We start from the raw sequence: 24,778 nt of genomic DNA, 5'->3' as shown, positions 1-24,778 counted from the left end.
GCCTCTCCCAGCTGCGTGCCCGCGTGACTGCCGCCTGCCGCCGGCGGGCACCAACACTCCGCTCCGGCCAGCTTGCAATGCAATGCGAATCCGGACAGTGACAATACGACTTGCATGCACCCCCAGGGGAATCGATTGGTATTGGTACCAACAGCTGCTGGAGCGACGACATCCAGCCGTGCCCGCGTCCGGGTGCGTGCTCCGGCCGTGGTCCTGGCTCCTGAGCGCTCAGTGCCCGGCTGCTGTCGCCAGGCCAGCCGGCACCAGAACGTGACGCACCGGACGACCCTACGTCTTCCTGATGCACAGTGCAGTGTAGTTACTATCGTACTCGTACGCATGCACAAATGTAGTATTTGGCACCCACTCTGATCGATTTTGCCTGTGACGAGGCCAAACACGGCAGCGCCACGTACGTACGCGGATGGGGTGGGGTACGTGCGCACCAACTGACAACATCTACGTTCAGGTTCCTTGTATACTAACCATTCGGCAAATTAAGACCTCCTCATGTGGACGTGTTACTTTGTCGCCTGGGTTTACGTCTTCATTCATGCATGCATCGACACACTAATCATAGAGGTTTTGTACGTACGTACCTTCTCAGACGTGCATGCATGCAAGTCAATGAAAATTGTTAGGAATTAATTATATTCAGTTAATGGGACAATATCCTTTTTTGTAACTAACATGCGGTTAGTATGTGCTAACCGCCGCGTTCCTCTCTCCCGCTTGTTGTAAGGAACACGTCGTTCCGGATGCATCCCTTCAGGGGATATAAATCGAAATAGCTACCTTTCAGTCAGCTGAGTTTTAAGTTTTGCGTCAGTCGTTTTCTGGGCCGTTGGATTATGCTTTGAGATGCGTGTTTTCATTTTTCTGTTTTCTCTGTGTTTTGTTGTATTTGGGCTAGCTAGCGTCGACTGACCCGTGTTTTGGGTCAGTCGATATTGCTACGCGGGGCGCGGCCTGGCTCGGGTGGGGTGGGGCGCCCGTTAAGCAGCCCGGCCCGTTATCGGGAACGCCGACCGTCGCCTAGTTCCTCGCCTTATCCTCTCCCCTCTGTTCTGTCAGTCACTCGCCCCCTTCTCTCCCTCAGTCTCTGTCTTCTGCTCTTTCTTCGCCGCAGCTAAGGTTTGTGTTCTTCCATCCTCTTTTCATCTCTACCAGATGAAGCTTCTCGTAATCTTTTTTCTTTCTTTGCTAGATCCGCTCATCTGTTGTTTCTCTTTCTGTTGATATGAGTTTTGCAGGAGTTTGTGGTTTGTGGTTTGCTTCAGGATCTTGCTCTTGGTGCATCTCATCCTCATCCAGGTATTCTGCTGTCCTTTTTCGAGATTTCTTTTGCTTAGTTCATCATGTGCTTTCTCCGTTATTTGTTTTTATTTCGTGGAGTTAGGGTTCTTACAGTTTCTTGCTAGATCCGGTCTTTTTTTTGTGCTTAATCTGCTCGTAGATACGTGCCTGAGTCTGTTAGTTTATTTGATAGATCTGCTTTCTAATTACATCTTCTTTTTTCCTTTTTTATCTTTTATATCCTTTGCATGATTATGGGCCTGTCGACGGATTGACATCGATGCCTCTCAACGATTTTCAGGTAACTGGATGCCCTTATTGTTGAATCTTTTTGTTTTGTCTGGTTGTAATGAATGTAGTTTGTCTAGGGTTTGTAGGTGTGGAGTGATTTCGTTTTAGGGATTTGTTTTAGATTCAGGTTGTATTTAGGGTTTTGTAGTGGGTATTTTTAGTATGTCATGTATGCCGTTTCAAAGATGCAATCTTTGTCTGTATATATGCGATTACTTGTGTGTGTGCCTATGATTCCAACTAGATTTGTTGTCTAGGTACTTCATTTTGTGGCTTTTTCGAGTCTGTTTAGATCTGATTGTGAAGTGTGGTTGGGTTGGTTGCTCTGGTTTAACTGACCAATATGTTGATGTGAGATGTGGATTATGAATTATGCCTCTGTGTGCTAGTTTGAAATTTGGACTGGATGGGTCACTCTACTATATCAAATTATGGAGTGGATGTGATTGCTAATGTGCTGTATTAGGAATTGTGGTTGACAATTACAGTCTTGGACTGCATTTCTTTTTGATCCTTTTGAGTAGTATCCATTTGATCTTACAGGTTAACAATATATAGTAGAAAACAATATATTTTCAGGGCGCACTTAATATAAAGTTATTTTTTGTGTATCATTCACCCCAGCTGTTAACTTTGGCGTGAGTAAACTTTGTAGCATGTTGACATTCTAATTGTATTGATGTGCAATTTTTAGTTTGTTTTTGTTTATAGATTTTTGCATTTTTTTCACGGTGGTGTTCTGCACTTGATTGTAGTTTAAGTATTAATAGCACCAAGGAAAACCTGCACTTGACTGTAGTTTTATCTAATAACAGTTCCAAGAGCATGAAGCAATTACAAGGAATGATAGTAGTAATTGCATTTGAATAAGGAATGCTAGTACATCAAAGAAGTATGATGAGTATGCAAGTTCATATAGATATTTATAGTTTATACTGCAAATGCAGTTTTTAGGTAATTTCTTTCTTCATATATGTTGCTGTTGTAAAAGGTGTGCAAGATTAGTTTGGTATGGATGCAATTTTTAGTTAGTTAAAATGTAGTTCTAGGTTTTTTAGGAATGTTTCTTCGATGCAGATAAGAATGCATCCTTTTTTATGTTTGTAAAAGGTGTGCATGTTTTAATTCAGTTATCTATTTTGATTCCTCGGGAATATTTTCATGCACCTTTAAATTCCTTTCATATATATTAACCTTTTATTTGATGTTGTGAAAGGTCTGCAATTTTTAGAATGATGAGCATGCAAGTTTGAATGTTTCTATACTCATATATTAGTTTTATTTAAATGAACATACTACAATCCCCTTTCGCTCTCTTGTAATGTATGCAACTTTTTCATAATTAAGATGCAATTTAAATTGCAGCATTTTTTGTTTTTTTGGAAACAAGTGCAATTGTAGTTGTATTGATATGCAATTTTAGTTTGTTTTTATTTATAGATTTTTGCATTTTTTTCTCACGGTGGTGTTCTGCACTTGATTGTAGTTTAAGTAATAATAGCACCAAGGAAACCCTGCACTTGACTGTAGTTTAACTAATAACAGTTCCAAGAGCATGCTAGGATATAAAAGAAGTATGATGAGTATGCAAGTTTATATAGGTATTTTATAGTTTTTAATGCAAATGCAGTTTTTAGGCAATCTCTTTTCTTCATATATCTTTTACTGTTATAAAAGGTGTGCAAGCTTAGTTTGGTGTAGATGCAATTTCAGTTAGTTAATATGTAATTCTAGTTTTGTTAGGGATGATCCTTTTTGATGTTTGTAAAAGGTGTGCATGTTTAATTCAGTGATCTTTTTGAATTCTCAGGAATTTTTCATGCAGCTTTAAATACCTTTCATATATATCAACCTTTTTTGGTGTTGTGAAAGGTCTGCCATTTTTGAATGATGAGCATGCAAGTTTCAATGTTCTATACCCATATATTTTCAGTTTTTTTTTAAATGAACATACTATGATCCCCTTTCGCTCTCTTGTAATGTCTGCAACTTTTTTCATAATTAAGATGCAAGTTTTAAATTGCAGCATTTTTTGTTTTTTTCCATCATTTTTATTTTTTAATAAATTAGTGCTAGCTCTGTCTTTTTGTTTTTTTCCATCACTTTTATTCTGTAAGATGTTGCTTTTATTGGAAACAAGTGCAATTCTAGTTGTATTGATGTGCAATTTTAGTTTGTTTTTGTTTATAGATTTTTGCATTTTTTCACGGTGGTGTTCTGAACTTGATTGTAGTTTAAGTAATAATAGCACCAAGGAAACCATGCACTTGATTGTAGTTTCACTAATAACAGTTCCAAGAGCATGCTAGTATATAAAAGAAGTATGATGAGTATGCAAGTTCATATAGGTATTTTATAGTTTTTACTGCAAATGCAGTTTTTAGGCAATCTCTTTTTCTTGATATATCTTGCTGTTGTAAAAGGTGTGCAAGCTTAGTTTGGTGTAGATGCAATTTTAGTTAGTTAATATGTAATTCTAGTTTTGTTAGGAATGTTTATCCGATGCAGATAAGAATGCATCCTTTTTGATGTTGTAAAAGGTGTGCACGTTTAATTCAGTGATCTTTTTGAATCCTCAGGAATTTTTCATGCAGCTTTAAATACCTTTCATATATATCAAACTTTTTTTGGTGTTGTGAAAGGTCTGCAATTTTTGAATGATGAGCATGCAAGTTTCAATGTTCTATACACATATATTTTTATTTTTTTTAAATGAACATACTATGATCCCCTTTCGCTCTCTCGTAATGTCTGCAACTTTTTCATAATTAAGATGCAATTAAGATGTTTTAGATAGTATTTTCAATATAACTCATGTTAATTTCATATTTTGAGGAGGTTGTTAATTTCATACTTTTTCATTTTTTAAGTTATCCACTTTTATAATAAACTATATGGTTTATGTATAGGATGGTTTGCCTCATTTGCCGTTGTCTTGGCGCTCCATGCATTCCATTCCTGCCAGGCAACGAGGAGCCTGAAGTTTTTGATGTTGTCGTTGATGAGTATTGCTTTAGGAGGACGGTGAGTTTTATTGATATTATCACCTCATCTTTTTTTGCTGCTTTTGTAGATGTCTGAATTTTTGGTATGATGCATGTGCAATCTTCATTCTGATGCGATTTTTATTTTGTGTTGTCTTTGTTTCATGTTTTCTTTTTTCAGTATATCCCATGCAATGTCAGGGGTTTCTTAGCTGATTACATCGAGGAGCACAGGAATGTTACAGCAACTTTCAAACACAAGAGGACTGAGCCTGCCATTTTAACTTATGAGGATAGGTCTTATGCTTCAGAGTTTAAGCATCGAAGCAACTACTCAAAGTTCTGTGGTGATGCTTGGTTTGAGTTCAGCAATGACTATGCTCGTCGTGCTGGAGATCGTCTGGTTTTTATTTTGGATCACTCCTGCTTGTGAAAGTAGAGACTTTCCGTGATGGTGAAAGGATTCTCCCTTTACCTTCTGTTGGTGAGTTCCTCATTGTTTTTACATGTGATATTTATTTATTTATTTTTGTTGCTTGTTTTTTGTTTTTAAAGATGCATTGTTTTGATTTTTGTTAACTAACTCTGGTCATCTTTTTGGGATTATGTAGCTTTTGAAAACCTCAGTGACCGTAAGTATGAGCTAGTTTGTTCTGCTGTCATGCCTCGTGGCTTGGAATTCGACTACCACACCAATCGCACCTTTGTACGTTCACTTTTTCGAACTGCGAGCTTCCTGCGTTGCGTTCCGTTTGTGCATGTATTGACTGCCACAAACACTGTGAAGTTTCTAATGGTAAGTTTTCTACTGTACTATTTCATTATATCTTTTCTTTTTTATATTTAGTTTTTTCAACTGTTTTAATGCTTGATGATTTGTTCATGGGAGTTATGTTTTGAGGTTATACTTTCTAGGGTTATGAATTATTGATCCATACTTTATTATTTTCATTGTAACAGAAAATTCCAAAGGTCGTTGTTGCCAGCTTGAGGAGTTTTGTTGATATGCCTACCAGTGCTAAGGTGTCCTTACAAGCTTTCCTGGGGGATACACATGTTATCATGCCATCATCATTCACCATATGCAAGCAAGATGGGAGGATGATCATCGAGAAGACAAGCTTCAGTGATTTCATATCAGCAACTTCATTTGCAATAGATAGTGTTGTGCGTATCACTTTCAATGAGTCTTCTTATGATCGATCTGTTTCGATTGTCTTCCAACGACTAGCTTAGATGCAACCAATGAGATATGTCAGCTTGTAAGTTGTAGTATACCTTTGCGTGGTGGACTTGTGTTCTGTTTTGGCACTTTTAAATCATAACTATAGGTTATGGTTAGTTAAGTTGATGTTCGAAGGAAAGACCTCTTTTCATCTTTTTGTAATGCCTGAAGGACGAATGAACTATGTTGAACTATTTTTTTAATGAGACTATCAAGAAAATGTGCCATGTTATCAATGCTATATCTTTTTTCTTTTTTGTGTCAGGTTTTTTGAATTCATTTTGAAATCATTTTTGGGTGTTTTTGCAAGTTTGTATTTGATTTTTACTCACTTGGGGTGCTCAACAATTTTTGTTGATTGATCTTTTCATTATAGATCATATCAATTTGTTGAATCAAAGTTACCCGAGATTTGTTTGAGTTTTTTGATTTTCGAGTGACAAATTAAACTTTTTTTGTTTTCGTTGATCTCACTACCTTTTTTGAGTTTTCTAATGTTTTATGATAAACGAGTTTTGTGATGTAGTCCACTTTTTTTTATTTTGTACATTATTTTCTACATTCTTTATTAGTTTATCAATCATTTGATGTAAAATTAAATGCGTGCACTGCTTCATCCTATAAGAACTTTTTAAAAGTATTTAATTTTTTTACTAAAGCTCTTACAGTTTTTTATGTGAAAATGACAACCCACACAGTTATGTTATGTACTTACAGTTTTAAAAGGAGCCTTTCATTATTTTTGCTTTAAGATTGGTGTTTCTAATATTTTTAGTCTTTTCCCGTGCGTGCCCGCACGAGTTGGTTCCCTTACGTGCTTGTGACGTCACTTCTTTTTTTCAAAATCACTTGCCCGTTCCTTTTCTGCGGGGGCGCTCGTCTTCTCGAGAGAGTTCTCCTCTCGTCTCCCTCCTCTCCGGCGACGAAGTCCCCCGTCGCTGCGCTCGTGCTCCAGCAGATTGGCGGTCTGCTCGTACCAACTGAGAGCGCCGCTCGTTCTGCCTCTGTTACAGGTTCGTCCCCCCCATGCTTTCTCCCTTCGCTTCAATTTTCGAATCCCTTCCTCGAAACCCTAGATTTTCACAAAATTGCTTGCGTGAGCTCATAGATTCAGATGATTAGGATGATTCGCACAGGGCGTATGGAATTGCGCTACTGTTTCTATGGTCACTATGGTCATGTTTTTTATTTTACTAAGTTCCTGGGGTGAGAGCAGTCCCCTATGTGATGTCATGCGTGTTAATTTAGTTGCGTTCCCAAGGAATTCAGACTAAAATTGATGCTCTCCTAGCACTAGAGTTGAAATTTTACACTGTTTATGATTGGAATGCAGTAGTTCTGAGCCCCAGCGTACTGAATGCTTTTTATGAGTCTGAAATTCAGAGATGCGATTGTTCAACCTGAATTTGTAAGTGCTTGTACGTGGTTGTGTACGATGGGAGGAAATTTTAGTGTATTTTTGTCATGAATTTCGCACATTAGTTGCTTTGTTTTTTCCTTTTTGTAGTTTGAGACGTTTTTACCTCCTCTGCATTGTTAATATGTGCATATTCAGATCTTTTTTCATGGCTAGAAGACATTCACGCACAGTTTTCTGGGTCTAGTCATTTTATAGCTGCTAGTTGTTATGCATTTAAATTATAGTCATGGTATCAATTTATGTCTCAAAGCATGTGACGTTTGTTTTCATGTCTACTAATCAATATATCTGATAGGAAACTAGTTTTGTGCATTTGCTTGGTTTTTTACTGCTGTTTATAACGAATAACATTTTTTCTGGTTAAGTGTTTTTGCGCTAATGATTGCATTATTGATTTAACTTAAGTCTATTTTTATATAATTTGTTTGCAACTTGCTGGTGTATAATTTGATCTAATATAATTTCTGATGTCATTTTTCTGTTCTCAGGTGATGGCAAGCGATACTAATGATGTGGAAGACAGTGAAGGTTTATACTACGATGATGAATTAGATGGAACAACTGTCTCTCAAACACAATATGAAGATGGACGGACACAATTACTCGATGTACTGTTTTGTTTCCTTTTAGCTTTCAGTGTACTCTTTTATAGTAGTTCTTCAATTGAGTCATGTGAAGTTTTACCAATTTTTATGGTGTTTTTTGCAGGTTGGTGGTGGAGATCCGCAGTTTGATGTAGAAAATTTTCTGAATAATCTGAGGAACCTGGTAATTATCCATTTTTGTTGCTGATTTTTTACATTTTCTCTTATTTTGTATTGTTTTTTAGACCTCAGCAAAGTTAACAATCCGATGTTCTACCAATGATTGCAGTTTTACTCTTCCAATGGGAATGCTCAATCTTCAAAGAATACTTCTGTAAGTTCATTGCTTATCCGTTTTGGAATATTTCATGCACCCTTAAATACCTTTCATATATATTTAACCTTTTATTGCTGTTGTGAAAGGTCTGCAATTTTAGAATGATAAGCATGCAAGTTTGAATGTTTCTATACTCATATATTAGTTTTATTTAAATGAACATACTACAATCCCTTTTCGCTCTCTTGTAATGTATGCAACTTTTTCATAACATGCTTATCCGTTATAACATGCGTACACATTGATGTCTAAAGCAATTAGTCAGTATTTAGATTTTCCTAATTAATAGTTGTGTATTCTTTTTGAAGGACTATGTTATGCTCTAGCGCATCTCTTATAATGATTTCCCAAAATACTTAATGTTTTGACATGCTTCTAGTTGCCACGAACAGTGCATCTAGGTTATCCCTTTTTGTTGCTAGACAGTATAACTGTCCATTATGAAAAAAGTTATCTGTGCTATTTTTACATTTTACTATGATACAATGTATGGTTAGATTTCCAACTTTACCGCTTGTGTCTAGATTTTTGTGTTTGACTATGCATTTTAATACAACATGTTTATATAATGATTTCTTATGACACTATAATTTTTGGTAGTTGCTTCCTTAGCATATTTTTTTAAGTGCGTACTTTATAGTGTTTTCATCATGACAACTCTGCTGTCATGGTGAAACTGTGCTTTTATGTTAACTTTTTGAATATGCTTTTAATATGACTGTCTCATCTTAATTTCTTACCAAAGTTTTTAAATTTTTGCATTTTATATTCACAATTATTTTAACTTTTTGTTAGTATATGTAATGCAGTATTTTTACAGTTTTATTTATTTTTCTCAGCATGCCCCTCTCCCACCAAAGAAAGCTACTAGCAGATGCAACCATGATTACTTTACTGACCTTTTAAAGAAAATGCCACCTGGAAGAGATGAAGTTGTTAGAGACTACGGTTTTGATTTTCTGCTAGATTTTGATTGTAGCTCTGTTCCTAGAGGGTTCGCCCAGTGGGTGGCTGGGAGGGTGTATCCTGCAACTGGTGATATTGTTTTGGATGACAAGGTCATTCCCATGAGCCCAGAATCATTCCATATGATCTTTGGTCTTCCCTTAGGTGGAAGGAAAGTCCTTTTCGACACTGATATGACAAAATCTGCTTTCTTAAACATCATTGGTGAACCTACATTACCAAACATCAAGTGGTTCGGCCGTGAAATGCTTAAGCCTGATATATCTAGGAATGAATTCATGAGATGTTTTCTTCTAGTTGCCTTTGCAACTGTTCTGTGTCCTAATTCCAATATCTTCCCAAGCACAAAATATCTAGGGATTCTCATTGATCCCATGGAAGCCAGGCACTATGATTTGTCTCAGTTTGTCTTTGATTGGTTGATGGCATACATAAGGAAGTTTCAGAAAGAACCAAAAAAGCCTGGAAAAGAAGATGGATTCACCACATTGGGTGGTTGCATTTATGGCCTTTGTGTAAGACTTTTTGTGCACTCTTTTCTTTCTTGAAATCTTTAATAGGTTTGAAATCTGAGTTTCAATGTTTTTTTATCTGTCTAATGACTTTTTTTTGAATATTTGACAGTGCTACTACTTAGACTTCCTTCATTTTGGTTTACGCCGAGTGCCCCCCGGACTACCTAGGGTCAAAGCATGGAAAAATTCTCTAGTGAAAGAATTTGCTAATCTGGACTGCAAAGCTCCAAGAGAATATGGAGTTCGGCCGGTAAGTTTGTTTTTGTATGTTGCTAATGTGATGCTTTCTTTTTTATGTTGTTGATGTGGTCAATGCTAATGATATTTTTTTTGAAAAATGATGTATTCAGGTGAAGAATATTTCTCATACTGTTTACTCATTGGGCTGCATTGGTTGTTGCGATGTTCATAAAGATTCTAGTCATGAGTCTGTCAAGTTTAGATCAGCTCTCGATAAAACTGTTGGTGGTTTACTTCCAAGCTCGGTAGTACCCTCTTTCTTTTAAGTTTTTTCTCCAATTTTGTGATGACTTCTTATTTTTTTGTAATTGTTTTGAACCTTAATTTTACATTTTTCTGCATGACCTTATTTTGCCCAAATCCCTGCAGGTGAAAGATCAACTATCTCTGCTAGCTAGGCATTTCCGTGAAACTGCTGATGACAAGTCTATCGAAGGATCTCAGAATATGCTCCTTGATTCGTTGAATTGTATTGTCCTTGATAGCGGAACAGATAATGAGGAAAATGATTCTGATACAAATTCTAGACATGATACGAGTGATAACATGGCAAATCTTGACAACTCAACAGTCAAAACCTATGGTAATTTACTTCATTATTCATTCATCATTTGTACTGTATCAACAGTGATACTTAGTTTCTTTTTTTCTTTCTTTATCATGATTTACTTTTTTCTCAATTTTTTTTAAACTTATAACATGTCAGGATCTAATGCCAATGCTACCAATACTAATGCATCCCAATTCACACGACACTCTCCCTATGGTACTTTTAGTTCATTTCATTTTTTGTACATTAACATATTAATGTTTGTACCTACTTTTCTTTTGTTTTCCTGTGTTTTTTGATTTTCATTTTCTTGAATCTGTAATAATAACACGACATAATGTTGATCCTCCCAATATAAATGCTTCACCCATGACCCAACATTCATCGAATGCCTATAATCCCAATGTGGATTTGCATGATACTGCAGGTCTGTCTCTGCTGACAATTTCTTCTTTACACTAATTTATTTCAAACAACGGATGCAATACCCTAAAAATAAATTTTTAATGTCTTAGCTTCAGTTTCAGGTTTGAAGAGGAAAGCACAATCACCAATTGACGAAGATGATATATTTGTCAAAATAATTGTCCTAAGCCCTGCAAATTACAAAGGCCTGATTGTCAAAATCCAATTTCCATTGTAAGTTTCTTTTTTCTTTGTTCAATATTTCACTCAATTATGATGAATTCATTTCTTGTTTTTTCCCAGGGTTTTTGCTAATATTAATTTTTTTGCCTTCTTTTGTTTTTTCTGTTCATACAAAATGCAGGAGGAAGGAAGAAAGCTTGACTTCAGTAACGTTGAGAAGCATCTTGAATCTGTTTCAGAGCTGATGAAAAAGCTTATTCCCCCTAAGCATCCAATTACCAGCGAATCTACTGACAAGGGAAAAAGCATTAGTTTTCAACATCTGGTTGGTACAAAGCCGGAAGTTGCAGGAACTTCAAAAGTCAGATCTACCCAGACCTCATTGAATAATAGTATGACTGTTAGGAAGAAGTCATTTTCCCCTGAGAAACTGAGATTGAGAACCAGCACAAATGGTATTATTCTTCATCTCTTTTTATTCTTCATCTCTTTTTATTTTTGTTTTGTTTTGTGCAACATATTTTATGTCTTTTTACATTGTCATTTTTTTGGTTGTCTGAAGATGATTGCATTGCCATTACCTCACAAAAATCAGTTCATGATCAAGCTACACTGTCTGGCCAAAGTCATTTTCAGCACTACGAAGAGGTCGTAATTCATTCTTGCAACTATGTTCTATATAATTTTTTTTTGCAAGTTCAGCAATTTTTTTCTTGCAAGTATATTCTTGTGTCAAAATTTTGCTTATTTTTCCTGCAAGTTCAGCAAATTTTTTATTTAACTGTTTTCCATGCAAGATTTTCTGTATAGTTTTTTAAAAGCTTTTTGCAGCTTGTGCAAAACAAATTTGTTAATTTTGCTTATGTAATTATTTTCTTTTATCTTGTATCAGGGATCACAATTTCGAACTCCGATTCGGATGCAGACGTTGCCTTTTACTCCTGTGTCAACTCCGTCAAACAATGTTCTTACTCAGGTATTACTTCTAAACTGCTTTAATTGACATTTAGTAACTTTTCCATTTTTTTCCTACTTTACTTTGCCTTAATGCTTTCTTGTCTTTTTTTCAAAAATCCAATGACACTCCAAGATCATGGTCACTACCAAGATCTGCTAACAGAATTGAATTTATAGGTGAAACATCTCGACCTCCAGTTCACGTCACTAAGGTTAGATGTGCAATCCTACTTTCTGAAGCATGCTTTGTCTTAGTAATGTGTTCAGTTGAGTAATGTTTGCTCATATTTCTTTGTTATCTTCTTAGATTGATTTAGATCCTTCTGGGTGTCGCGATAGCCCCGCAAACTCTCCTGAAGTAGAGATCTTGTATGAACTTAAGAGATCTGATAAGGATAACATCTTGCTTGCTAATTCCGAAGAAGTTTACAATGAAAAGATCCAAAATCATTCTGCTGGTAACTCTGGAAGAGAGGCCAACAGATATGGGCCAAAGAGAATTGTACATCCAAGCAAATACAATGCGTCTCCTTATCTAAATGAGAAATCATCAAAATATCATGTCAGCACCAGGATGATTCAATTGCATGATGCTATTGTCACCCTGTCTCTTGATGAGAACTTCAAATAGTGAGTACATGCTCTCTGATCCTTTTTGTGCAAATAGTTGTTATGTTGTACATGAATACCTGTACTTTTCTTATCTTATACCTTTTTTATGTTTTTTGATTGCAGCAAACCATGTATTGATTATGGCAAGGTTTCAGTTACATATTTTTTGTTTGGTACTTCTTTTGCAAACGAGGGCCTAGTTGATACATATACTATAAATGCTTGGTGTCGTAAATTGTCTCTAGACAACAAGCCAAAGGATTCTAAAGTGCATCATTTTTTCCACCTCATTTCTGTGAGTATAATTATATTTTTTGCTCTATTTTTGTTTCTTTGATTCATGATCATTTTTTTATACTTTAGCGAGAGTTTTCTGTATATTCTTATTACTATACTAACTCTTTTTTATTTTTAACAGGAGCATCTTATGAACATGGAGTCATATGATACCCAAGAGTTGTACGATCAAAAGTCCAATATGGTAAAGAGATGTTTTCAGTTGGCAAATGGCGCAAGATTAATCCATACATGCAATGAAGTAAATATACTTGATTCACATTTTTATTTTCATCTTTTTTTTGTTTTCACGCATTGTTTTGAGTGTTTATTTATTACCAATGTTTTTATCTTTTTTCAGGTGCACTTTCCTACATTATACACTCTAAATCAATGCAAGCACTGGTTTGATTTTGTTGTCTTGTTTCAGCATGAAATGTTTGTTATTTTAGATTCAGCATTTGATGAGAAGAGTGACTACCACAAGCATGTGTTGAGCATTCTGGTAATTCTATAAAGTAAATGTTTTTAATCTTATTTTTTGTCCTCTTTTTCTCCACTTCTGCATGATGTTCTTTGCTGCCCTACGCATTCTAATTTTTTAGTTCACTGTAAATTTACAGATCCCAAATTTCAAGAGGGTTTGGAACATGTTTGGGAGCTCGCGGAATCTTAATTGGAGAATTTGGTCTACACATTTTATTGACGTGCCTAAACAATCAAATGCGTAAGTTCTTTTTTAATTTTTATTTTCTGCAATTTGATGTTCATGTTTTTTGTGCTAAATATGCTTTTTAGAATTATGAGGACGCAAGTTATATTTGTGTATTTCCTTATTTTTACCAATTAGGCTTTTTTTGTACTGATAGTTGTACAAGTGTTTTTTCAGATGAGTCGTTTTAGTAAGACCTATAACCTATGATATAGCTTTTTGTCAAATATGCTACTGTGTGAACTTTTTGATGTTTTTGCATGGCATGTGCATTTTTAAAGTATGATAAGAGTGCTAGTACTTATTTTATGTTTTTAGGTACCTGGAATTAAGTTTTCGCATTTTTGTTCTTGAAGCAATTCTTTTGGCTTTTTGCATTTTGAACATGTTCCTCATTAAATCATAGTCATTCACTACAATATCAAGGATTTATATTGTATGTTTTCACCCTTACAAACCTTTTTTTCAATCATGATTTGTTCGTTGCAGGGTTGACTGTGGTATTCATACCGCATTATACTTGAAACACTGGAAGCCTAGGGTCAAGATGCATGACATTATTAAGGATGAAGGTATTCCTAATATTAGAGTAAGATTGGCGAATGAGATGATGTTCACTGACCTCAATATTCTGACAGAGCAGAAGAACTTTGTTCTTGATTTCTGATTCAGCTCCCAAGTAAGCTTGCCATCTTATACATTTCTAATTTCTGATTCTTGTGCCATCTGTTTTATAATTTTTGCCATTTCAGTACTTTTTGTAAAATTTAACAACCAACATTATTTTTTATTTGATGTTTTGCTTTGTTGCAATCTCAGAATGTAGCCATTTCAACAAGGAGATAACTATTCAAAAGATGGAGTCAAACAAAGCATAGAGTCAATTTCGAAGACGGAATGAAGACAATTTCAATATTAGAATGTAGCTACTTCATATGTAATAGGACCATTTTTATGAATGATTGGAATGTTATGTGCATGAAACATTACGACATTTTTTATGTAAATGATTCCTCATGTGTACTGTGATGATGATATGATTTGAGATATTATAGCGTTTCTTTTTACTTTTTTTCCAAATTGATGTGATGCTACTTTGAGTTGTTAATATCTCGCTGAGCTGTAAAGTTTTCCATATTAGTTTCATCCTGGATCATGTTGGGCTATTTGATTTCTGTATAGATCAAACAAGATCAACAATGATATGATCCTAAATTTTATTTATTTTATTTCTGCAGTTTTCTAACATTTTTTAATTTGCTTTTAATGTGTTATTTTCGAACATTTCATAGTTTAAAACATTTTTCTTTTTATAAGTTTTACCTTTTGTGATGTTATTGGAATAAGAATTTTGATAAGTTAAAACATTTTTCTGGATTATATGTTCATTTTGTTATCTCAAAACTTACTTTATCTTTATTTTCTGAATTATGATGTTTCAAATCAATTTTTCTGACTTGATTTGAAACATTGTTTATATATATATTTTTCTTAGTCTTTTTTGTTAAAACATTTTTTTCATAATATAGATTTTGCTTAATGTTTTTCTTGTTTTGCAGAAAAAAGTTTGATTACTTAAAAGGTACTTTCATTTTCTATACTCAGAAATCACTAATTTTTTCTAGCGTTAGTTCCTTTCTATTCGGTTGCCATCTATTTTATTAGAGGACACGTGTTTCATGCACGTTAACCCACTACCCCCTCAGCCCCACTACTCTGGACCGTCCAACACCCCACAACTAACCCCACTACCGAGGAACCGACTGCCAGTCAGGCCACTACCCCCCACTACCTGTGCTGCGTTGTAACTTCTCAACATTTCCCGAGTATACCCTCCTCCCCATTCCTATATATTGACTCAATTTCGGGTCTGCTGCTCTATATGCGTGCAGACTCTCTCTTCTTGTTCCCTTCTTGTTCTGGTGAGTGTTTTGTCTATGAAAGATTGTATGACTAATTTTTCTGAAATAGGTTTCATGCATCTTTGTTGTTTTTGCACTTCATTGTCTAACTGTTTCTTTCTTCTCTAACAGAAACTCTCATACAAGGTAGTGGCTTGAAGTAGGCACAAGGTATGAAGTTGGATCTCTGTTTTTAATTTTTTACCTTTGTGTTTTAATAATTGCTGCCGTTTTTGTCTGAGATTCTAAATGTGTGAACATTTTCTTTCTTGTTAGATGGATCGTGGTGGTTCTGCTGATGGTTCCAAGAAGAAGGTTTTTCTCTTTTCTTCTCACTGTTCATTCCATAAGATTCTGTATTGATGATGTTTTGTCTTAGTTTCTAAATGTGTGTACATTTTTCTTTCTTGTTAGATGGATCGTGCTGGTTCTGCTGATGGTTCCAAGAAGAAGGTATATCTTTTTTCTTCTCATTGTTCACTCCATAACATTCTGTATTGCAGATTGAAACTTAATTTTACTCTATAAATGTTTTTGGTTAGATGGATCGTGCTAGTAGTGGTGATGGCTCCAAGAAGAAGGTATTATGTTTTTTTCCTGCTCCTGGGTTGTAGATAACATTTTTTTAGTTCTGAACATTGAACACATTTTATTAATAATTTTTCAATCAATTTACATTTTTGGAGTTAGTGCTATTGTGCTAGTTATTTTTTTTTCAACACGAAGAGTAGATGTGATTTTCGTTATGTTTTATGCAATTTTTCGCCCATATCATAAATGCATTGCAGTTACTGCTACTGTGCAACTATTTGTGCAATACATAATGAAATTTATGTTTTCTACCTAATTTCATTTTTGCATTCTAGGAGTGTGCAGATTTCTGTCAGATAATGTATATTTTCCTTCACAAATACAAATATGCAACTTATCTGTGTATTTTTTTCAATTTGTTTTGTGTTTTCTTCTACCCTATCACCCGCTTATCCATGCATAATGGTCATGCAATATTTTTTCTAATTAGAACACCCAAATCATTCGAAGGATGTGATGTGCTTTTTTTCATGCATTTTTTACTTGATAAATTCTTTTTTCCTCCCAATCATTATGTTTTTGGAAATGTTGTAGTTTTTATGCAAACTTCTTGACATTTCTTTCTATTTTAATGTTAGGAGGTTCAACTAGGACCAGTTGCATCCAAGCGGAAGTATGAAGAAATGGCAAGTTCTGGTTCTAACAAGAATGCCACAAAAAAGGTATTCATAGTTTTTTTAATTTTTTGTAAGAATCATAGTGTTTTATCTCAACAAATGTTATACATTTTTGTGACTGATTGAATTTAATTTATTCATGCATACTTTTATTGTGCTACAGAATTTATTTTAGTTCTTTTTCAGTTTCTTAAGTTGCTCAACAGTATACTACACAATGATAGCATTTTTAGGCTTCGTGTTTAATTAGTCCTACAAACAACCTTTTCATACTTAGGCTATGTGTTTACTTAGTGCTACAAATAGCAAAATTTCTTTTTATATGCTTCAAACAAAGCAACTAGGAACTTTTTTGTTAAATGAATTGCTATGAACCATGCATATTTTTATTTCTCTGTTCAAGTCATGTTATTTATTTTTTTGTTATTGAATCAAAGAAATGAAATTAAAAATTTAAATTCATTTTTCTTTCTTTGTGCATTTTTCGGTTTACAAGGACTTCAGCTGTAAAACAATGAAGATTTCAGCTGTCACCAGGGCTCAGCTCAAGATCCCTTTTGGGGATACTGACAGAGTAGTATACTGCGTAGTAACCAGCAACACTCACTCAGCTGCATTCTGTGTTGGACATGCTATGTTTAATTGCGTTGGGCATAGGAATTTTACAGTGGCAAACCATTATGTGAAGGATGCAGTCCTAGTTGCTTTTGAGGATCCTTTTGATGTCCTTCTTGTTGCTGGTAATGACATTCGTTGTGGTCCAGAAGTGACCAGAATTGAGCAGTGTGTTCCTGATTGGGATGGCTACTTTCAGAGGAATATCATCATTGCAGCTGGCCCCAAAGATGACGATGATGACAATGAAGATGACGGAGGAGATAGTGGCAATTTTGCTGCTTGTTTTGGAGGTGATGGGCATGATGGAGGTGGAGGTGGTGCTAGCATGTCTGCTGCATGAAGCGTTTCAACAGAAGTCAATACCGCAGCTAGTAGACCCCAGTAGATGTTTATGACGATGCAACCGGTAGTATTTCGGTTGCTGCTTAGTCTATGTGCTTCAAGTTTACTTGTGTGTAGTTGTTTGCTTTGTGTCTATCTGTAGCAAAATATTAGTTGCTATTTAGGTATTTCAACTTCATTTGGAACTTTGTCATGATATCAGTACTTTATTACAAATGTCTTTAATATGAGTGGTTGATTTCCTCCTTGATTTTTTTGGGCAATTTTTGTTGTTGTTTTTGATTTAGTAACCTACTTATTTCTCAAAATGGCACAAATAATAAACTCTGCAGCAATTCATCTTTCAATTTATAAATTACATCAAGCATCATTGCATACACATTGACACCAATCAATTTCTCATTTTTAGCATGCATAAATCTGCCTTTCATTTATCTATTCAGCTAGCTTCTCAATCTCATAGGGCTTCAATTCCAAACTTCATTTACAACGCCTTCTTCTTGGACTTTGCATTGCCTTCTTTTCTTTCTGATTTTGTAAAAGAAGAAAACAACTCCCAATTAGACCACTTGTATATTTAGGAATTTTTACTACAAAACTTTCAATGTAAATATTGCGGACGAACCAATGCATTTAGTCTTCTTTGCCGTCTTTGCCTTCTCATGATGTGAATCTAATGCAATGCTCTCCTTTCTAGCTGTAATTTATGAATCAATATAACTTATGATAAACATTTTTTCTAGAATTTTCTATAATTTTTTGTCCGTGTTTGAAATCCGAAAATACGAAGAAAAGTTGTACCTCTCTTGTTAATTTTCTGAGTTGCATTCTCTTCTGTTGGTTTACATCCAGTTATCTTGTGACCTTGTTTGCCACACCCAGAGCAAGTCATTTTTGGTTTGGCTATAATTTCCTCAACTATGCCCTTTTGCCATCCTGTTTTCTTCATTCTCCCTTTTGGTTTTGTGTATACCGGATCCTTTAGTGTGTTCTGAGAATTGCTACCCAAACTCAAAGCTGCTGCAGTGTCAGATGCTAGCTCTGATGAAGAACTTTTTGGTTCTTCACTTTCTGCTATGCAAGGTATGCCCATTATTAATTTCTCCAAATTGGTTATCCGCTCACTCATAATTTTCCTCCTTTCAGGATTTTTTGATGCTTCAGAAGCTAATTCAGTGAGCCTTCTATAGAATGAGAAGAAAGCCATTTGATCATCCAAATCTTCAAGGTTTGTCCCATGTTCACTTATTTTTTATGATTTCTTTTCTTCAGGTCTCCATCTATCAATGAAATACTTCTCTGCTATCTCATCAATGTTCAATGCTGGGATCACTTTGAGTGCATGAGAGCATAGTATGCCATCCTTTTCAAATTTACCACATATGCATGTGAAAGTCTTAGAGTCTATGTCCACCATCACTATGAAAGTTCTGGTGTTATAGTCAAAGAGTGCTTGCGTTGGTGATTTGAAAACCTCATATTGTTTGTTTTTTTCAACTTCAACCATGTGAAACTTAGTTGAATTCATCAACTCTTGCTGAAATTTGTAAAAAATGCCTCTATTATATATTTTTGCTGCCTGCTTCTCCAATGCCCAGTCACTCCACATTGTTGGAGAAGTTCTTCTTGTCATAGAATCATTTTCCTTTTTTTTTCTTCAATGCTTTGTGATATTCTATCAAACTCTGTCATGAAAGCAATCACACTGTGAGTTGAACCTACATTTGCTTTAAATACAGCATTGGTGCCTTCGCTTCTGGCTGTTGTCTGGATGAACGGATAAAAGTGATTCTTGAAGTAGACAGGTACAAATCTCTTCCTATTTTTCCACATAATTGCAAAGTACTTGATATGTTCAACATTGTGCTGTTGAATCATTTGTGGCCACAATTCCTCAAATTCTTGCACTGTCTAAGAGTTTAGGATTATGTCATGAAATTGAGCATGCAAGTGTTGGTTCTTTCCAAATGTTTTCCTAGCTTTGTTTTGAGCTTTCGTGAGAATGTGGAACAAACAGTTCCTATGATTGCAATTTGGAAAGCATTTAGGTACTGCTTTCTTCATAGCTGCGTCTTGATCTGTTATGACAGATTTAGGAGCTTTCCCTCCCATGCATTTCAGAAATGTCCTAAAGAGCCACTCAAATGTTTCTTTCTTCTCATCTTGAATGAAACCACATGCAAAAAGGCAGTTGTCTCCATGCCCCTTTACTCCCACAAATGGAGCAAATTTCAGATTGTATTTGTTGGTCTTGTAGGTTGTGTCAAAACTGAGAAGATCGCCATACTACTGATAGTTCCTTATTCCGCTGCCATCTGCCCAGAATATGTGCATCACATTCTTTTTTGGATCCGTTTTGAATGAGTAGAAGAATAGTGGATCTTCTGACTTTTTCTGTTCAAAAAATGATACTACTTGCATCATATCATTCAGACCATTTTCTCTTCTCATTTGTGTACCCATGTTGCTAATCTATTTTGGGGTGTAAGGCAGTGAAGACAGACCCCTTCCCCGGAAGAATGACATGATTGCCGTTATCTTCCTAGTTGGTATATTCACTCTTTTGCATGTCCTGATCAAGTCCTTTTCTTGTTTAGTTATATACTTGTGTGATTTCAGGAACCTGACTTCGCCTGGCGGATCCAGTTCATGATTGTGCTGAATGATCAGCCTTGTGATCACCCATTGCTCAAGCTCGAATTTCCAGGTAACAACCATTTGAGCCTGACACCCTGTTTTGATTGTATAATTCCTTCTCCTATCCGTCGTATTCTCAAGGATGGTGGGTGCATTTTTATCACCTTTGTGCTTTCTCCTTTTTGCTCCTGCTCCTGTCGGCTTTGTCCTGTTTCTAGGTTTACCAGACCTGTTGCACTTCAAAGTAATTCTCGTTACTTTGTTACTGTGAGCATCTTTCTTTTGGCAGTGGTAGTTTGCAGCTTTCTGTATAGAAAACCCTGCAATAGTTGTGTATTCATTGTAGAATCTATGTGCATCAGCTTCACTTTCAAATGTCATGCTTATCGTTGGCATGTGACTTTTTTCATCTTCTTGGCTGAGTTTCAATGCTTTCTCTATAACCTCGTTCTCGAGGAAAAATTCAATATCTTCTTGAGATAATTTTTTCTTATCTTTGTTTGATTTATTCTGGGTCTCATCCTGTTGGTGCTCAATGTCCTGGTCACCTGATTCATGCATGCTTTCATCTTCTTGGTCTAAATCTGGCAACTCATCACTACTATCAAGATTAGAGTTTTTCATATGTGCTGCTTCATATTCTTGTTGCTCCGTTTCAAACTCTGACTCGTCACTTCCACTTGGGCCATCTATATCAGTTGTTACTGCGTAATCAGGACCTTGCAATTCTGGCTCATTCATTTTTGCTATCTGTTCTTCGTGATTAGTCAACGTTTCTTGCGCATCACTTGAAACAGAGTTGTGCCAACTCTGCTCTATTTGTTGCAACTCTGAATACTCACGATCTGCAGACAACTGCTCACGAATCACTGTGTTTTGCTCCAGGTAATTATCCTCTGCATCAGTTTCATTCTCATCACTACTGCATGCGAGGTAATCTTCACTGTTACTTTCAGAATTATAATCACTAGGTGCACCTTCATCCCCTTCTTCATTACGATAGGTGCTTGGTATTGCATGTGCTGTTTCATTGTGAATCTGCAATATGAGATTTTGTCATATACGGATTGTCTAACATTTCCACTCCATGGAAAATTTTGATTTTAAGATTTCATTTTTTAAGGAGACATACCTGGTCATTAATGCTTGTTGTCAAGAGCGAAGTGAAACTTTTTATAGGCATAGTCATGTTGTCACTTTGGAGATGACTCATGAGAGCCATTTGTTTCATCAGTTGTGTGTACGACTGCGGAACTCCTTCTGGTGCAAGCAGTTCATCCATCATTTCACAACTCTGTTTTGCAGTCTGAACTTCATTTAATTCCTATAATTCAAAAATTCCTCATCAGATCCCTCCACAGAAGTGTGTTTAAATTTCATTTTTGCTGTTATTTAAGTTCTATGCATTACTGTTATCATTCACCTGTTTTCTAAGTTCTTTGTTTTGTGCAGCATTCAGTTGGTCTTGATGTACTCCATACTTGGGCGGAACTACTGGGTTCTGCAGAACAACTCAAATAGGTAAGTTCATTATATCACTATTTTTCCAATGATCAAGTAAAAGAGAAAAAGAAACACAGTTTACATTAGTTGAATTTCTATCTGATTGTTCTTGTTAACAATGTTGATTTGAATTTTTCAGCACCTGAAAAAATTCATATGAGTTATTTCTGGAATTAACAATCACTCATAAAATGTGTAATAACATTCACTCATAAATTCAGAAAATAGCTGCTAACCGTGTTTTCTTTTTGTGTTTTTGCACTGTAAAAACATTCTTGGTGGTAAACATCTTCTGCCAGTACATTCACCTGCAAAATGAAACTCAATGAAACTAAATTGTGGTAGTTGCATCTCAAAATGAACAAGTAGATGTGTACTTTTCTGACAATCTATTTTTCCATTCAATATGAAAACACTTTCATGCTTTCAATTCAGTTTTGAATTTTCATATATTCAGACACAAGTAGAGGGAAAATATGCATCTATATTTTGCTGCAACATGAACCTTTTAAATTGTCATTTTTTTCATATTTACCATTGAAATTGCATAGCTAGATGAACTTTTTGGTTGCAAGAAGTTGAAACGTACTGACCATTGAACACACAAACAGTTTTATTATCCACAACAAGCAACTTCAGTTGTTCTAATTTGCAAGTTCTGACCATTTTTAAACCTTCTTTTATTCATGAAGGTGATATGATGCCAGAACAAAGAAATGGTTGGGGGATTATTAATACTACCTTAGAAATTCGAGATTCAACTCCAGGTTTGCCTCTGTTGTGCCTTGCTTTGTTGCTTGACAGATCTGAGATGTTAGTATGATATGATAGCTGATCCATTTTTTCTTCTGATTCTTCAACTTGGGATCTCTGAGCGTCCAGGCATCAAGAAATGGAAGCACAACATCTACAAAATTCAGAGAAATGAGTAGGAGGTTGAGTTCAGGATGGTTTTGACAGGATGAAATGGTAGGAGGAGATCTATAAATTACTCACAAGAAATCAGATCATCTGCTTGGGATCTTTGGACGTCTGGAGGAGAAGGGTTTTGGCAAAAAGAAATGCACTCAGAAAAAACACAAGAGCACTCAGAAGAGATCAGATCAGATCAGGTCTATTTCGCCTTCCATGGCGGCGGCTCAGCCGTGTGGTGGGAAAGGGGGAGGAAGGGGGAGGAAGAAGACCTAGCAGAGTTGTGTGCGTTAGGTGGATGTTGTTTTAGTGGGTTAGCTTCTTAGCGGGTCCAGGCCCGTTTTAGGCGTGGGCTGTAAACAGAAACAACAAACTTTGGCCACAAATCATCAGAATCATAGGCTCAATGTTTTTCTGGGCCTTTCGACTGACCCCAATATTGGTTCAGTCGAATCTAACTTCTGAATCAGCTGATGCATGTTTTTGCCATTCGACTGACCATTTTTTGGGTCAGTCGATTGACAGGTAGCCGCTCCCGATATAAATTGTAAAGACATCATCATCAGTAATAGAGAGATTGTTGCTGCTCATTCGTTTTGTTTTCATCATCAGTAAATGTGTGTGACTTTTCAGAATGATGAACTTTGTTGAAAGTTCAAGTGAGATTGAATCACTCATCATTATCTATGAAGATAACATTGTTTGTATTACGTAGATGCAGACGGATTATAAAGAGCAACATTCGAATGTGTATTGCTTTGAAAGTATTTTCTTCCCTATGAGTTGAAAAGAGTGGGAAGATAAATATTGTGCAAAGGAAAGTCATATGCGATCTCGGTAAAATATGTTAATGGAATTGGTACGAGATGACTTTGTAATCTACAAGGTTCAGGGGGAGTACACTCCTGAATGATAACATGTTCGAGATCTTTGGATCTTAAATATTGCACCCTTTTCCCCTTATATGAGTTTTCCCTAAAAGGTTTCTCATAGAAGATTTTTAACAAGGCAATAATAATACAAACATTGTAATATGTCGTTTTCTCCTTATTTTCTTATTGAGTGTTTGAATGGAGTTTTTTGTGGCATATTATGTATATCTCCTCATATATTTCCCACATGATTTTTGGAGGAGCATTTTTCAAGATGATGATTCTATATAGTCAAAGCCGAGATTAGAGAGAGTGTTAGGAATTAACTATATTCAGTTAATGGGATAATCTCCATTTGTAACTAACATGTGCTTAGTATGTGCTAACCGCCGCGTTCCTCTCTCCCGCCTGCTGTAAGGAACACGTCGTTCCCGATGGATCCCTTTGGGGGATATAAATTGTAAAGACGTCATCATCAGTAATAGAGAGATTGTTAGGGCATGTACAATGATGCTATCTTAGGGGTGCCACGTACGATAAATGATGAGGTGGAGGAGAGAGAACTCATAAGAAAAAAGACTTGTCTTCTCTTATTTAAGTGATCTCTTAGTATAATATGTCTCACCATGTTTTTAGAAATAGCTAGTTATTGAAGATAAGGCTAAGAGATGACCCATTGTAGACTTCTTTTGTCATCTCTAAGTTACATGCAAGACTTAATAAGATAAGATAATCTTATTAACCAGTGTACATGCCCTTACTATTCATTCATTTGTTTTCTATCAAAAATAACACGTCCACATGAAGAGGTTTGTACGTACCTTCTCAAACCCACACGCCTGCGCGGATATGCACAGCCACTCGCCTCCCAATCCCAAGCACAGCTGCCCGGATTGATCCACCACGCGATTTCGTACCGTGTCCGCGCGTCACACCCGCCGGCCGGCAACGCTCACATCGCCCCGGTCGTACCGGCAATTAGTTTGAAGATCGTTGTATATTGCTGTCAGCGATCGAGCAAGTGGCCGGTGGCGGCAGTAGAAAATAACGATCCATCGATGAGCGCGGCTGCGTGCTTATGGGCCCGCGCATGTGTCGGTAACTCGATCCACTAGATAAGAAGGGTTGCATATACAGTGGACTTGGATTTGATACGGCACCAAAGTTGACAACAGCACTAGTCTAGTTTAATTAATACCACCAGCCGTCGATCTGCTACGCGTACGTTGAGT

The sequence above is a fragment of the Aegilops tauschii genome, chromosome 4 (genome assembly GCF_002575655.3).
Source record: "Aegilops tauschii subsp. strangulata cultivar AL8/78 chromosome 4, Aet v6.0, whole genome shotgun sequence".
In the NCBI taxonomy this organism is placed as follows: Eukaryota; Viridiplantae; Streptophyta; class Magnoliopsida; order Poales; family Poaceae; genus Aegilops; species Aegilops tauschii.
This window is presented reverse-complemented; position numbering follows the sequence as displayed.